The sequence below is a fragment of the Malania oleifera genome, chromosome 7 (genome assembly GCF_029873635.1).
Source record: "Malania oleifera isolate guangnan ecotype guangnan chromosome 7, ASM2987363v1, whole genome shotgun sequence".
NCBI lineage: Eukaryota > Viridiplantae > Streptophyta > Magnoliopsida > Santalales > Ximeniaceae > Malania > Malania oleifera.
In genome coordinates, this window is record NC_080423.1 from 72,605,730 (window position 1) to 72,622,018 (window position 16,289).

Sequence of the window (16,289 nt, forward strand, 5' to 3'; positions counted from 1 at the left end):
CATAAGCCTAAGAAGGTTTCCCCAAAAATGAATTTATGAACTAAGTCACTAGGAAAATCCTTTGGGCTTAACTCTCAAGAAAATCAACAAAGCAATCACAAGTGTAAGAGTATAAGCTAGTGTAGGATCTCTCAAGATACTTTTACTCATGAGGATTTGGAAAAATAAGGATCATATGGATAAGTATATGGATTGTGTATGGAGAAAGGGCACTCAAAAATTCAGAGAGAATTTTCTTAATCTAACTCCTTAATCATTTTTTTTTTTTAAATTTTGGAAAATGATCTCATATATAGACATGGGAAGAATTATGATCGGTAGGGACATAAAGGGTATTATTAGGATTGTTTAAAACCATTTTAACCCAATTAACCCCGTTTAAAATATTTAATTGCGGTAAAAAATTTCCCCAACCCGAGAGCACCAATCGACCGGACACGAGGTTCGGTTGACCAGTTGACTAAGTTTGGTCGACCGGGAGAAATTTGAACTGAGAGTTTGATCGACTAGACAAGGGTCCCAAAGGTGATTTTTGATTTTCATGCGGTTCGGTCGACCGAGACACTTTGAACTAAGAAGTTTAGTCGACTAGGCAGTTAGCTAAACACATGTAGGAACTCGATCGACCAGGTAGTTAGCTTAAGATTTAGGTGTGATCGACCGTATAGTCAAACTGTTGACCAAAAAATAGTTCGGTTAATCGGGTAACTTGAAATGGGTAGGTTTCGGTCGATTGTGCAGTGGTCAAACTGTTGACCAGGTGACCGGTTCGGTCGATCGACAAATTTTCATTGTGAAAGTACGGTCGACCGAACATGCACTTTTAATGCATTTTGGTCCTATTCCCTATGTATATTAACCCTATTCATATAATAATTAATGTTTAAGACTATATGACATATTTTTATAAATTTTAGGGAGTCATAAGGTCAATCAAGGTCTTCTTTAGGACACCGAAAAAATCCAGCATCAATCGACCGAAAGGTGATCCCTAAGGTCTCTCTAAGGTCATGATTTTGTGTGGGGACCTAGAGTCGTTCTAAGATCTTTGAACTTGTAGTTCCTATATGCATGATATGCATTAAATATTATAGACATTTTTTCCTATTTACTATTATAGTCCCAAATAGAAATTCCAATAAATAAATATCAACTAGGGTCTTCATTTTTCTCTGAGTCTCCGAGTGTCATCATTTGATATTGCTAAGATAAACCTACACATCAAATCGGTAGACATTAAATACCAGAGTATTTGTCATAATCAAAACAGGATATGACCTATAGGATCAACAATCTTCCCCTTTTTGAGGATGACAAATACTTTCCTACTTCTCCCCCTTTTGACAACAGTAAAAAGGGCCTAAATAAACATTTGGGCATATAGGCAAATAATCATTTGAATACAATATATGTTTGGGAAAAGGTTTTTAGAAAATTCGGCAGCATGCTGTTTGAAAACAGAACATTTTTCCCAAAAATACTTGTATACAAATGAACTGATTGAGTAATATATTTACAAAATATCCACAACTACTTACTCAACCAGTTTAGTATTCTCTGTTAGCTTTGGTGTATTCCTAAGAGGGGGGGAGGGGTGAATTGGATTTTAAAAATTTCTCCCCTAGGTTTAGCTAATTTAACAGCCGTATATTCACAACTTAGGGTTTGTCTATGCAGTTCCAAATGAGCAGATAAATATAATGTACGGAAATTAAAATCATGCGCAACATTCACCAATTATAACATACATGTGTAGTAAATATAAACAGCACAAATATAAACAAGGCACATGATATGTTATCGAGGTTTGGCCAACTGTGCCTACGTCCCCGCCTCTAACTCGCAAGCCCAAGGATTCCACTAATGGCTCACTTAAAGAGTGGAGCGGCACCTAATACAACCAGGTCAATTACCATAGGGTTGACCTCAACCTTAATTAGGTCAATTAAGGGACTGACCTCAACCAACACGCCTTACCATGATGGTGTACCTAGCTTTCCTAACCGGGTCAAAGCTAATCCGGGACTATTTCAAAGTGCTAGTCTCCCTCTTTAGGCCCATGCCTGGAAATACAACAGTATTTGAAATACAACGAAATGGTACAGTGATTATGCTTTCATGTAAAGCATATGTGTACCCAGATACGCACAGAATACTTAATCAATCACATACACATCAACAATGTAGGTAGATGTAAGCTTAATGATGTGTATCTTCGTGCAGACAACACTCAACAAGATATGATAACAAGTATGCCAAAAAGAGTGTTATAAGACAAGCTAAATCTTTGAAACAATTTATATCAAATCTCAATAGCTAATCAGGGTTTCAAAGATGCTAATCAAAAAATCAAACTAACCCAAAATATTTTCCTTCAATGTAATGAGCTCAAGAGTAGTTTTAAGAATATTATAGCTTGTAGAAAATAGTTTTCCACAACAAAATCAAAGCTATGGGAAACTTGCAATAACAATCCAAATATCCTAAGCTTGTTAGTTTATCCCAAGACAAGATTTATAGTATGAAAATCTGTGGGATAAACCTAAACTAAACTCCCCAAAAATAATATCTCAATCACACAAGCACACTGGGAGTATTAGCAATACTAGCACAACCAATATACTCTCACAACATTAAAATGTATCAAGGGAATAGAAATTTGAGAGTGTTTGGGCAAGAATAGGATTTTGAAGTAGAGAGGATTTTGTTAATGATTTTATGCTAATCTCTTTTTAATCCTCATAAATGAACCCATATTTATAGATAAGGTTAAAAATATAACCGTTTGGGACTCATTTGGTATTCTTAGAAAAGTTTCAAATAGTTTAAACACAATTAACCCAACATAACCCAAATTTACTACGATTAAAATATTTTTAACCCGCTGAGGTTCAGGTGGTTAAACGATGGTTCGGTCGCTCGAACATACACAGTTTAAAAAATTTTCAATTAAGTTCAGTTGTCCGGATAAAGGTTTGGCACCCCAAATCAAAGTCAGTAACCAAGCTTCGTGACTTCGGGTGCCCGATGAAATGTTCGGTGGCCCAAACACAGGTGTTTGGTCGCCCGGGGGTATATTTGAGCTAAAAGGTTCAGGTGCCTGAGCTGGTGAAATGTCATTTTCAATGGGTTCGGGCACCCGAGGGCCATGTGTACAAAATAGGTTTGGTCGCCCAAAGTCTGGTCAAACTGTTGACTTCTCAACAGTTCGGGCGCCTGAGGTGATTTGTTCACCTAGGGTTTAGTCGCCCAAGCTCTCTCAAATTCCTTATAAATATTCAATTTAAGCACATTTTCTCCTATATTTTATATGCTATGTGTGTGAGTGTTGAGACCTAGAGTCTCACTAGGGTCTTTTCAAGGGCCATTTTGAGATAGTCCTAAAAATCTGGCGTCGGTCGACCTAACGTCATTCAGTCTCTATGGTCAATTTATGGCATTTTGAGCTTACCAATACCTACATGCATGACATGCAAAGATTATTAAAGACCGTATTCCTAGTTACTATTACAGACCCATATTGCAATCATTGATTTGACAATACAAATTAAAGTCTCCAGGGTCTTCATTTCTCTTTAAGTTGCCGCATGCCATTATGAGAACCTGCACACAAACTTGGCAACCATCAAACACCACCTGAGTATTTGTTATCATCAAAATAGGGTATGACCCATAGGGTCAACAATCTCCCCCTTTTTGATGATGACAAATACTTGCAGACTTCTCCCCCTTTTGGCAACAACAAAAAGGACTAAGATAAACAGTTAAGCATATATATATATATATATATATGCAAATAAGAGGAAAATATCATTCATATACAAGATGTGGTTTGAGAAAATTTTAAGAAAATTCGGCAGCATGCGGTTTGAAAATATAACATTTTCCCAAAAAATACCTGTATATAAATGACCTAATTGAGTTCAAATTTTCAATTATCCACAACATTCAACTCAAATAGTCCAGTAATCTTAACACATAAGTATAACTATCAATCATGCAAGATATATGATAGTCATGCATTGTATAGCACAAATAACTTCATAGAGTATACAACATTGACAGGGTTTAGCAATTAAGCACACAAACTCTATAACTGGTCATTGAAAGGTTCAAATGACATAGCAAACATGATTAGACTAGAAATATACACAAACCATAGAAATTTAAATCATATCATAAGACCCGTGAAAGAGTTGAGTTTGAAAGCACACGACATATGATACCAAATAGAAGGTTTGAGCATAAAACAGTCTAACTAGTTTGCATGCATTTTATGTGAGGTTGTTGAATCAGTTATGCAATTTTAAAAACATATATATGGATATAATAATGAGGCAAGAGAAAAAATTTTAGTTTTTGAAATTAGTTCTTGCCATGAAGTATTAAAATAAATACATATGTATATAAATATAAATATATGTCCCCCTTTGATATTTGCAAAAAGTACTGGGGGTGATGCTTGCAAAGCTAACTTTGAAGATCATGCAAGCAAGCAAAATTTTTTCTGGTAGAAATTTGAGCAAAAAATAGAATATAACTAGAAACCTACAACCATGATGATCCTAATGATTTAACAATCACATGTAAGATCATATGGCAAAACAGATGATTGTGGCAAAAATAAACGTCATGCCTTAAATTAAGATTTTTCAATAATATCATTGCATTTAAGCATATGCCACAATACAACTTAAAGCACATCTAAGCCAAAAACAAATGTTGTTGAGCATAACATGATAGACATTTTAATTTTAGATGCTCCCCCTATCAATTTGAGTATGTGCTTAGTTTCTTTAATCACTTATACTAATCAAGGATTAATTTCATCATGCTAAGTAGTATAAGCTATTCATTTTGACACTTTAAAATCCACTATACTAAATTTTAATCAATCTATTTACCCCTATCAGTATAGTTGTCCCTATAGACCACTATACTAAATTTTAATTAATCTATTTACCCCTATCAGTATAGTTGTCCCTATAAACCATAGATGCATCATAAAAGTGTATATTAAGGCATGCAATAGATTTCATGACCCACAAACATTCCATATCAAAACATAAGCCTTTAAGCATTGGATATAATGTTCAGGGATTTTTTTTGAAGAGCCTCAATATTTCAATAGGTGAAAGTGATGCATATGAATCATTTATGCGCTTCTTATAGGGATGGATCTGAGCCTTCCTAAAAGGTTGATGATTATGTCAGGATGAAGTTTAATTATCTACTTGATTTCACTCATCCTTTCAAAAAAATTTTAATATTAATTTTACCATAATCATCTTTAACACAAGGTTTTGGTTTGAGAAAAATCTCATCGAAATTTTTACAGAATGTCGTCTTTAAATCGGATATTTCCAAAATTTTCATGTACCAAAACCTGATAGATTCAAGCAATCAATTCAATATAGTTCAGTTTGAGCATGCAAAAACTTATTTTTACTACTAGCATGCAATACACATTGTTGACCTTATAGGTCACGCCCTGGTTTTGATAATGACAAATACTCTTACATTTAATAAATATCTAGTTCATGTGCAGGTTCATATTAGCATATCTTCAGTGGCACATGAAGGCTCAAAGCTTGAAGACAATTTCATACTCTTAATTGTAATAATTTTTAGTGAAATTTGTCTGTAATAGTAATTAGGGTTTTTCGATTTGTAATAAGCACACACATCACATGCATGATTTATTTTGTAAGCTCAAACCGAACCATGAATGAGATAGAACCTAAGGGTGCACTTTTGGTCGACCGACACCGGATTTTTTCGGTGATTTCAAATTGGACCCTAAGTGACCTTAGGACACACACATATTTCACATATGTTTATTAGGCATTTGAATAGGACTTGTTTGGGTCAATACGGGACTGAAATGCACACTTGGTGCACTTTCGGTCGACCGGCCAAAACAGTTCATTTTTGGCTTGGTCGATCGAACCCTACCTGGGTCAACCATTGACCTAGGTCCCGGTCGACCGAGACCATGTAGTTCATTTGACCTCGGTTGACCGAACCACCTGAAAGTCAACTTTTTGACCTCCCGGTCGACCGAGCACTTTTGTACTCCAACTACTTGGTCGACCGAAGGGTCTCGGGAGAATTCCCAGCGGTCTGGTCGACCGAACCACACAGTTCAAAAGGGCTCAATCGACTGAACCTCGGAATTTTGGAAAATCGCTCTTCCTTGGTCGACCGACCACTCAGCTCAAAATACCCCTGGTTGACCGAGCCATTTCAGTCCTGGTCGACCGAACCATTTTTGGTCGACCGGACCTCTCGGGTTGCTCCTATTTTTACCGCGGTTAATAATTTTTTTAAACAGGGTTAAATTATTTTAAATGTCATTAATCTTTTCTAACAATCCCTAATAGGTCCCCAACGGTCAAAATTTTCAGTATGTCTATATATACTCCTTCATTTGGTGGATTAAGCACTGATTAGCAAAAAAATTTAAGAAAATCTCTCTCAAGCCAAAATACTTATTTTTGCTTCTCATTACTCATACTCCTTTTGAAACCTACTCAAGCTTACCTTCTTCATCTATCAAAATCATTTGTAAGTGTATTGAGTATTACTGCTTAGAGGTTTGCTCTCATTGTTTAGAGTTTTTGAATCGATTTTTCTCTCGAGAGCATAATCTAAGTTTTCTTAAGAGTCTTTGCTAATAAGCCTACTCTAAGAAGACTTGTGGTAAACTTCTGAGTGTTGCATTATCATTGCAATATCTTTGGAAGTTTGTATTTGTTTTGATTTGCAAAAACATATTTCAAGCTTACTCAAATATCTTGTGGAATTTGTTGAACAATTTGTGAAAAGATATTAGTGCTTGTTACACTAATCTTTGTGGTATTATTTGTACAAGTATATATATCATTTGCCGAAAACAAAGATTATCTATTTTGCAATCCAAGCAGTTACACATTCGTATGATTGACACATTCTATTGATTGATAATGTTGAGGCTTGTTTGATACTCTGTGTGAACACGCTTGACTTAATATTTTGAAGTACACAGATTATTATTATTGACACTCTCACGTACTTGCTATACTGATAGAAAACATTGTTGAGAGTAGACATATTTAGACCACACAGAGCTTATATTATTAAATCATCTGTGGTGTTTGTGTTTGTGCGCATTTTTGGTACAAATCTGCTTTACGTGAAAGCACTCTTATATTGTACCTTATGATTGTATATCTGAGAGATTCCAGGCGTGGCCTGAGGGGGCGGTAATCCAGCCCGGTAAGGATTGGTGTAAAGGTTGAGGTCAGCCCTGTGGTAATTTGACCTGGTTTGTATAGGTGCTGCTCCACCCGTTTAAGTAAGCAAGGTATTGTGATAATCCTTGTGCTGGTTAGCCAAGGCGGGGACGTAGGCAGTTGGCCGAACTTCAATAACATATCTGCGTGTCATCCTCTCTTTACTGCTTTCTGGTGCTTGTATGGTTGTTTAAACTGCTTTATTTAATTTCTGGTATATTTACATTATTTGCACTAGATTGACCCTAGGCTTGTGAACATACTGCTGCTAGGAGGAATACCTAGGAGATAAAATTTAAAAATATCAATTCACCCTCCCTCTTGGGATCACGGTAAAGCTAACACACATCACTGCATCTGCCATGCAGTAGGCTTTTAATACAAGCATGCAATCCAATAGTAGTCAACAATTCATAAAATGTAATCTATCCATTAAGGAAATTCAATCATTTAGTACAATATGGATAGTGGACAACAATGCTAATTTCATAAAGGCATATGAGCATAAAAGGTATGATATCAAGAGAGCATTTCAATATATATATATATATATATATATATATATATTATGAAGAATAAAAGCTCGCTCTGAGTTATGCACTTAACTCATCTAAATGCCTTTTTCATTTTCTAATTCTTTAGCTAAGTGTTTTAAGATTTTTGATGATATATGCTTGACTTTGGATGAATAAGCTTAGAGGACCAAACAATCACAAGCAATACTTCTTTAGGGTCGTAAGACAATGTATGCCTCTTTTCTTATGAATTTCAATATATGATTGAGGCCCGAGTTCAAATGGCTTTTCTTTCTTAACATTCATACATAGGTTTCATTGTTATTGAATTTTCATATATGTTGAAACCTATGGCCATCATATTAGCCATTCAACTCATCTCTAAGTACATAAAGCTCTAAAGGATATGACTTAATGTTTTGAGAGCTATGCGTGTGAAGTATATTAAATACTTTTAAGGAATATAATTTCTGTTAAGTTCTAAGAGTATTCAATATGAATGGACACGATTCAAGATATTTGCATGGAAGAGGAAATGTCCAAACAATTTAGATAAAGAGCAACTAGAAGTATATGAATTTTTAAACACTGCTCTTTGGAGAATGGAAAGTATCTTATAAATATTATCACATAAAGGAGCAAGGATACAAACCAAGGAATGGGTGAAACCTCACCGAATATGATCGTGGTTTGGTAAGGATTTCCTATGGGTAAGATAAACCAAAATTAGAAGCTTTTTATATTTTTGGTTCAAAGGGAATATTTTGATTTAATCAATAAAATTTGAATCCCTTAGTGGTTGCTTCTAATCTTGATCATAAAGTATGTTTTTAAATAAGCACTAGTAGAATAAGGACTTATTATCAGTGCTTATACCTAGAGGGATGACTAGTTTTTGACTAATGAGATTAGGGAAAAGTGATACAAGGCAAGACGAATCCCTAAAGCTTAATTCTGTGCAATGGACAAAAGTTCGCTTAAACTTGTGATTTTCATGTTAGCATGGGTCAAGCATTTTGAGTTAAATACCATGTCCAATTGGAAGTGGATAAAGTGTCTTAGTATAACAAGATAGTTTAGTGAGTGTGTATATTAAGATTTTCATTCTAAGCAACAACCACTTCCCAAACCTACAGTCATCACAACCTCCTAAACCTAAACCTAGGATCTAAGGAAGCATTAAAATGAATATCTAATTCTTATTTTATCCCACTCTCCCTCAAGTCCTACGGGGTTTGCCTTCATGATAACCCACATCATTTCTTTGTCTAAACTTCTGGCACATCTAAGTAGACAATTAAACCAAATGTGCCCTTTTCTTATACAAGATAAGCAAACTTTATATATGCGTGAAAGATTATGCTTATTAATTCTAGTTTTACTTATTGAGGCATTACTGTGGGTTTGATAAACAGAACATGAACCCTTTATGAAAATATTTTTCTTTTTAACTTCCAAGGGTTTATCATTGTTATTCTTTTCACAAGAGGGTTTGAAAATCATTTCAGGATAGTCTTCAGTTTTTCTTTCTAAGTAGATAATTTTCAAAACCTTCTCAATTTTTCTTCTTTCTAGAGTGGCTTGATATTCTTTCAAATTATTTAAGTGCTTTGCCACCTTTTCATTTTCATTTTTCAAAAATGTTTTTTTCTTTGATATCTCAACTAGAATTTTATGCATTTTAAATGAAGTACATTCTAGTTCTTTGTTCAAGGGCATGCTTTTATCATAAACTTCAACATATGATTCATCACAAGATTTTTCACAACAAACATCGCATGAATCATTTGTAGTATTATCACATGGTTTGATAGATGATTCAACATACAATATATTGCAATATTTTCCACGAGAATCATCACATGCATCATTACTAGTATTATCAACAGATGATTCTGTATATGACACATCACAATATTCATCACAAGAATCATCAAACGATCTAGAGTGAGAATCATATACCTTCTCGTTAATTTCTAGCTGATTTACCTCCTCCTTATCATTTGAGTTTGGAGCATTCAGAGGAGTTACAATCTTCGTCTCCTGCGATTCTCCATATTTGTTTTCCAGCTCAACCCAGATCTCTTGTGCACTACCACAAGCCATAATCTCATGAAGAATATTAGTATTTAAAGCACAACACAGTAGATCCATGGCATATGAATTTGCATGCATAAAATTAATATCATTTCCTACTGGCATACAAATTCCATTAACAATCACCCGCCAGGCCATCCAATTCATTGATTTTATGAAAACACTCATTCTAATTTTCCAAATGGTGTAATCAACACCACAAAATAAAGGAGGACTCGAAGGAGACTGTCCCTCACCCAATGGGGATACACCAAATTGAGCCATTGTGATTTTTTGTAAAAACGTTTAAGTCTAGCGCAATGAGGTTCTGATACCAATTTTTAGCTTTGGTCTATTTGCAAGAGGGGGGGGGGTGAATTGGATTTTAAAAATTTCTCCCCTAGGTTTAGCTAATTTAACAACAGTATATTCACAACCTAGGGTTTGTCTATGCAGTTCCAAATGCGCAGATAAATATAATGTACGGAAATTAAAATCATGCGTAACATTCACCAATTACAACATACATGTGCATTAAATATAAAAAGTAGAAATATAAACAAGGCACACAATATGTTATCGGGGTTTAGCCAATTGTGCCTACATCCCCGCCTCTAGCTTGCAAGCCCAAAAATTCCACTAATGGCTCACTTAACAGGTGGAGCGGCATCTAATACAACTAGGTCAATTACCACAGGGCTGACCTCAACCTTAACCAGGTCAATTAAGGGGCTGACCTCAACCAACACACTTTAACAGGATGACACACCTAACTTTCCTAACCGGGTCAAAGCCAATCAGGGACTATTTCAAAGGGCTAGTCTCCCTTTTCAAGCCCGTGCTTGGAAATACAACATCATTTGAAATACAACGAAATGGTACAGTGATTTTGCTTTCATGTAAAGCATATGTGTACCCAGATACGCACAGTATGCTTAATCAATGACATACACATCAACAATGTAGGTAGATGTAAGTTCAATGATGTGTATCTTTGTGCAGGCAACACTCAACAAGATATGATAACAAGTATGCTCAAGAGTGTTCTAAGACAAGCTAAATCTTTGAAACAATTTATATCAAATTTCAATAGCTAATCAAGGTTTCAAAGATGCTAATCAAACAATTAAACTAACTCAAAATATTTTCCTTCAATGTAATGAGCTCAAAAGTAGTTTGAAGAATATTATAGCTTGTAAAAAATATTTTTGCACAACAAAATCAAAGCTATGGGAAACTTGCAATAACAATGCAAATATCCTAAGCTTGCTAGTTTATCCCAACACAAGATTTATAGTATGAAAATCTGTGGGATAAACCTAAGCTAAACTCCCCAGAAACAATATCTCAATCACACAAGCACACTGGGAGTATTAGCAATACTAGCACAACCAATATACTCTCACAACATTAAAATGTATCAAGGGAATAGAAATTTGAGAGTATTTGGGTAAGAATAGGATTTTGAAGTAGAGAGGATTTTGTTAATGATTTTATGCTAATATCTTTTTAATCATCACAAATGAACCCATATTTATAGACAAGGTTAAAAATATAACTGTTTGGGACTCATTTGGTATTCTTCGAAAAGTTTCAAATAGTTTAAATACAATTAACCCAACATAACCCAAATTTACTATGGTTAAAATATTTTTAACCCGCTGAGGTTCGGGTGGCTAAACCATGGTTCGATTGCCTGAACAGACACAGTTTAAAAAGTTTATTAAGTTCAGTCGCCCGGATAAAGGTTCGGCACCGAATCAAAGTCAGTAGCCAAGCTTCGTGACTTTGGGTCCCCGATCAAATGTTCGGTGGCCCAAACACAGGTGTTCGGTTGCCCAGGGATATATTTGAACTAAAAGGTTCAGGTACCCGATTTGGTGAAATGTCATTTTCTATGGGTTCGAGCGCCCGAGGGCCATGTGCACAAAATAGGTTCGATTGCCTGAAGTCTGGTCAAATTGTTGACTTCTCAACAGTTCGGGCGCCCGAGGTGATTTGTTCACCTAGGGTTCGGTCACCCAAGCTATCTCAAATTCCTTATAAATATTCAATTTAAGCACATTTTTAACACTCCTATATTTTATATGTTATGTGTGTGAGTGTTGAGACCTAGAGTCTCATTAGGGTCTTTTCAAGGGCCGTTTTGTGATAGTCCCAAAAATTCGGCGTCGGTTGACCTGAGGTCATTCAGTCTCTATGGTCAGTTTATGGCATTTTGAGCTTACAAATACCTACATGCATGACATGCAAAGATTGTTACAGACCGTATTCCTAGTTACTATTACAGACCCATATTGCAATCATTGATTTGACAATACAAATTAAAGTCTCCAGGGTCTTCATTTCTCTTCAAGTTGCCGCATGCCATTATGAGAACCTACACTCAAACTTGGCAACCATTAAACACCACCTGAGTATTTGTTATCATCAAAACAGGGTATGACCCGTAGGGTCAACATTCTCAAAAATATAAATATAGTTTTTAATCATGCAAGAGATATGATAGTCATGCATTTTATGGCACAAACAAATTCATGTAGTACATAAAACAATGACAGATTTAGCCATTTAGCAGACAAACTATGTAACAGTTTATTAAAATGATTTAAATGATATGAAAATTAGGTTAGACTGAAAAAATACACAAACCATTGCCATTGAAACATATCATAAGACCCGTGGGAGATTTGAATTAAAGGCACACTAACATATGATACCAAAAAGAAGGCTTGAGCATAAAATAACCTAATTAGTTTGCATGCATTTTTATATGAAGTTACCAAACTAGTTATGCTAGTTAAAACATATAGTATATAATAATAATAATAATAATAATAATAATAATAATAATAATAATAATAATAATAATAATAATAATAATAATAATAATAATAATAATAAGGCAAGTGATAAAAAGTTTAGTTTTGCAAAATTGTGTTGGGGGTTGCTTACTAAAAAAGAAGCTTTAATTTAAGACTCATGCAAGTAGAATTTTTCTGGTGAATATTTAAGCATAAAACAACTCATGACTAGAAAAAAACAACCATATGAAATTTAAAGATATATTTGAAAATTAGAAAAAAAAATCATTCGGCAAAACAAATGATTGTGGCAGAAACAACATATTTTAAATTATGATTTTCAGTAAGAGCTTTACATTTTAGCACATGCCACAATGAATTCATTCAAGGTCAAAGCTAAACATGTGGGCAAGCAAAAAGGGTAGTAATTTACTTCTAGATGCTCCCTCTATCAGTTTGAATTATTGTTTAGATGAGATAACTTGCTTATACCAGTTAAAGACTAATTCCATCTAATATGCTATGCAGAATAAACTTTCATGTTTAAGCCTTTAAAAAAAAAAAATACTGGATGAAGATTTATCCATTTTACTATGTGTCTAGTATAATCACCTTATAGGTTACAGATGCATCTGAGAATATGTATTAAGGCATACAATAGAGTTCATGACCCAAGAACATTTCATATCAAGTCATAAACCTTTAAACACTGGATATAATGTTTAGGGATTTTATAAGAGCCTCAATAATTCAGTATATGAAGGTGATGCATATAAATCATTTATGCGCTTCCTATAGGGATGGATCTAAGCCTTTCTAAATGATTGATGATTATGTTAGGATGAAGTTTAATTATCTATTTGAGTTTTCACTCATCCCTTCAAAAAAAATTTTAAAGTTAATTTTATCATAATCATCTTTAACAAAAGGTTTTGGTTTGGGAAAATTCCTATCAAAATTTTGGCAGCAAGTCATCTATAAAATGGATATTTCCCAAATTTTCATACACCAAAACCTAATAGATTCAAGTAATCAATTCAAAATAATTCAATTGAGCATGCGAGAAACCTATAATCCACTACCAGCATGCAATTCTCATCAACTGCATCTGCCATGTAGGAGACATTCTATACTAAGCATGCAATCAGGTAGCAAGCAACAATTCATAAAATATAATCTATCCTTCAAAGAATATAAATGGTAGAGAGTAGAGGATAGACATGAGTTCAGTGCAATGTTGTAATTCATAAAGGCATATGGGCATGTGTATTATAAGATAATGAGAGCATTTAATTTTTATAGTCATGAAGGAGTAAAGCTTCCCCTGAGTTATGCACACAACCGAATCACGCCTTTTCTATTTTTCAAATTCGTTAGCCAAGTGTTTTAAGATTTTCAGTGATTATATCTTGGCGGTAGATGCATAGGCTTTAAAGGACCAAAGATTCACATGCAATACTTCTTTAGGGTCAAACATATGCCTCTTTACTTATGAATTTCAATATATGATAGAGGTCCAAGTTCAAATGACTTTTCTTTCTTAAGATTCATGCATAGGTTTCTTAGTTATTGCATTTTTATATATGTTGAAACCTATAGCCATCATATTAGCCATTTAACTTATTTCTAAGGATATCAAGCTTCAAAGGATATGACTTAACGTTTCAGAGCTTATGAGGCGAAGTAAAGATTAGATACTCTTAACAGTTAAATTTCTATTAAGTTTAGAAGAGTATTTAGTAGAAGTAGGACATTGTTCAAAATGTATTCGTGCTTAGTAATTATGTCCAGATATGAGTAAAGAGCGTCTAGGAGAATATGAATATTTGGAATACAACTCTTTGGACAGTGGTATGTATCCTTTAGATATGATTATAATTATGATCAAGGATACAAAGCAAAGAATAGACAAAATCTCTACCTAATATGATCATGGTATGGTAAAGATTTCCTATGGATGAGATAAACACAAATTAGAGGATTTTTATATTTTAAGTTCAAAGGGAATATTTTGATTTAATCAATAAAATTGGAATCCCTTAGTGGTTGTCTCTAATCTTGATCATAGAAAGATGTCTTATGAAAAGCACACTTAATATATATTAATCACTTATGATCAATAGTGCTTTAAGCTTAGAGTGATGACTGCTTTTTGATTGAGGCCTTTATGTTCATGGAATGTCATTAGGGAAGAATGAATTCCCTAAGACCAAACTTGTGCAATGGACAAAAATACGCTTAACTTAGGATATCCACATTTAGGCATGGATTAAGCATTAAGAATTTTATACCAAGCAAGGATGCTTTAGTCCATTTGGAAGTGGATTTTATTCATTTTTTTTTTTTAAATTGTCTTTCTAATCTTATGATTTTTGGTATGGCAAAAGTGTATAGTGAATACATATACTAAGAATTTTCATTTTAAGCCCTAAGCACTTCCTAAACCTACAGCCCCCTAAACCTAAACCTAGGATCTAAAGACACATTAAATAATTAAATAGTATTAATTTAAAACCATTTTTCCTTAGGTCCTACGGGGTTTGCTTTCATGATCACCCATATTGTTTCTTTGCTTAAGCCTCTGGCACTTCTAGATGGATAAGTGTATATGATGTGCCCTTTTCTTTCACCGTGTAAGCATACCTTATGTGCATGTGAGCAATTTTGCTTATTTACACTAGATGAGGCATGCTGACAAATATGGGTTTTAAAAGATAAACCATTTTTGAAAGAAATAATTCTTTTTACTTCAAAAGGTTTTACATGATTATTCTTTTCATTTTTAACTTTGGGTGTAAGTTTAAAATAATCATCTATGTCTTCTTCTAAGTAGATAATTTTCAATACTTTCACAATCTTACTCTTTTCTAATTTGGCATGATAGTCTTTTAGATTTTCTAGTTGTGCTGCCAACTTTTTACTTTTTTTTTTTCAGAAAGATTTTCTACTTAGACATCCTAACTGTAATCTTATGACCATTAAGGATTTTCCTTTTCGGTTTCTTATCAGATGTCATGCTTCCAAAATTTGATGTACATAACTCAACATAAGATTTAATACAATCATTTTCACATAAATCATTGCGTGCATCATCAACAAATTTATCACAAAATATAGCAGATGATTCATTCCATAATATATTGCAAGATTCATTATAATAATCATCACATGCATCATTAACATAATTATTATGATATTCAATAGATGATTCAACATTTGATATATTACAGGATTTGGCACAAGAATTATCAATTGAGTTTGAGTTAGAATCATATACCTCTTCTTTTGTTAATGTCATTTCCCTATCACTTACCACTCCCTGATCATTTGAACATGACACCACTAGAGTGATGGTCTCCTTTTCCTAGGATTCTCCATATTTCTTTTCGAGTTCATCCTAAATTTCGTGTGCACTATGACATGCCATAAACTCAACAAAAATATTAGAATCTAATGCAAGATATAACATGTCCATGGCATATGAATTCGCATGCATTACCCAATATCATTTTCATCCAAGTGCATATGAATTCCATTCACAATCACCTGCCAAGCCATCAAATCCATTGATTTTATAAATACACTCATTTTAATTTTTCAGGTGGTGTAATTGACACCAC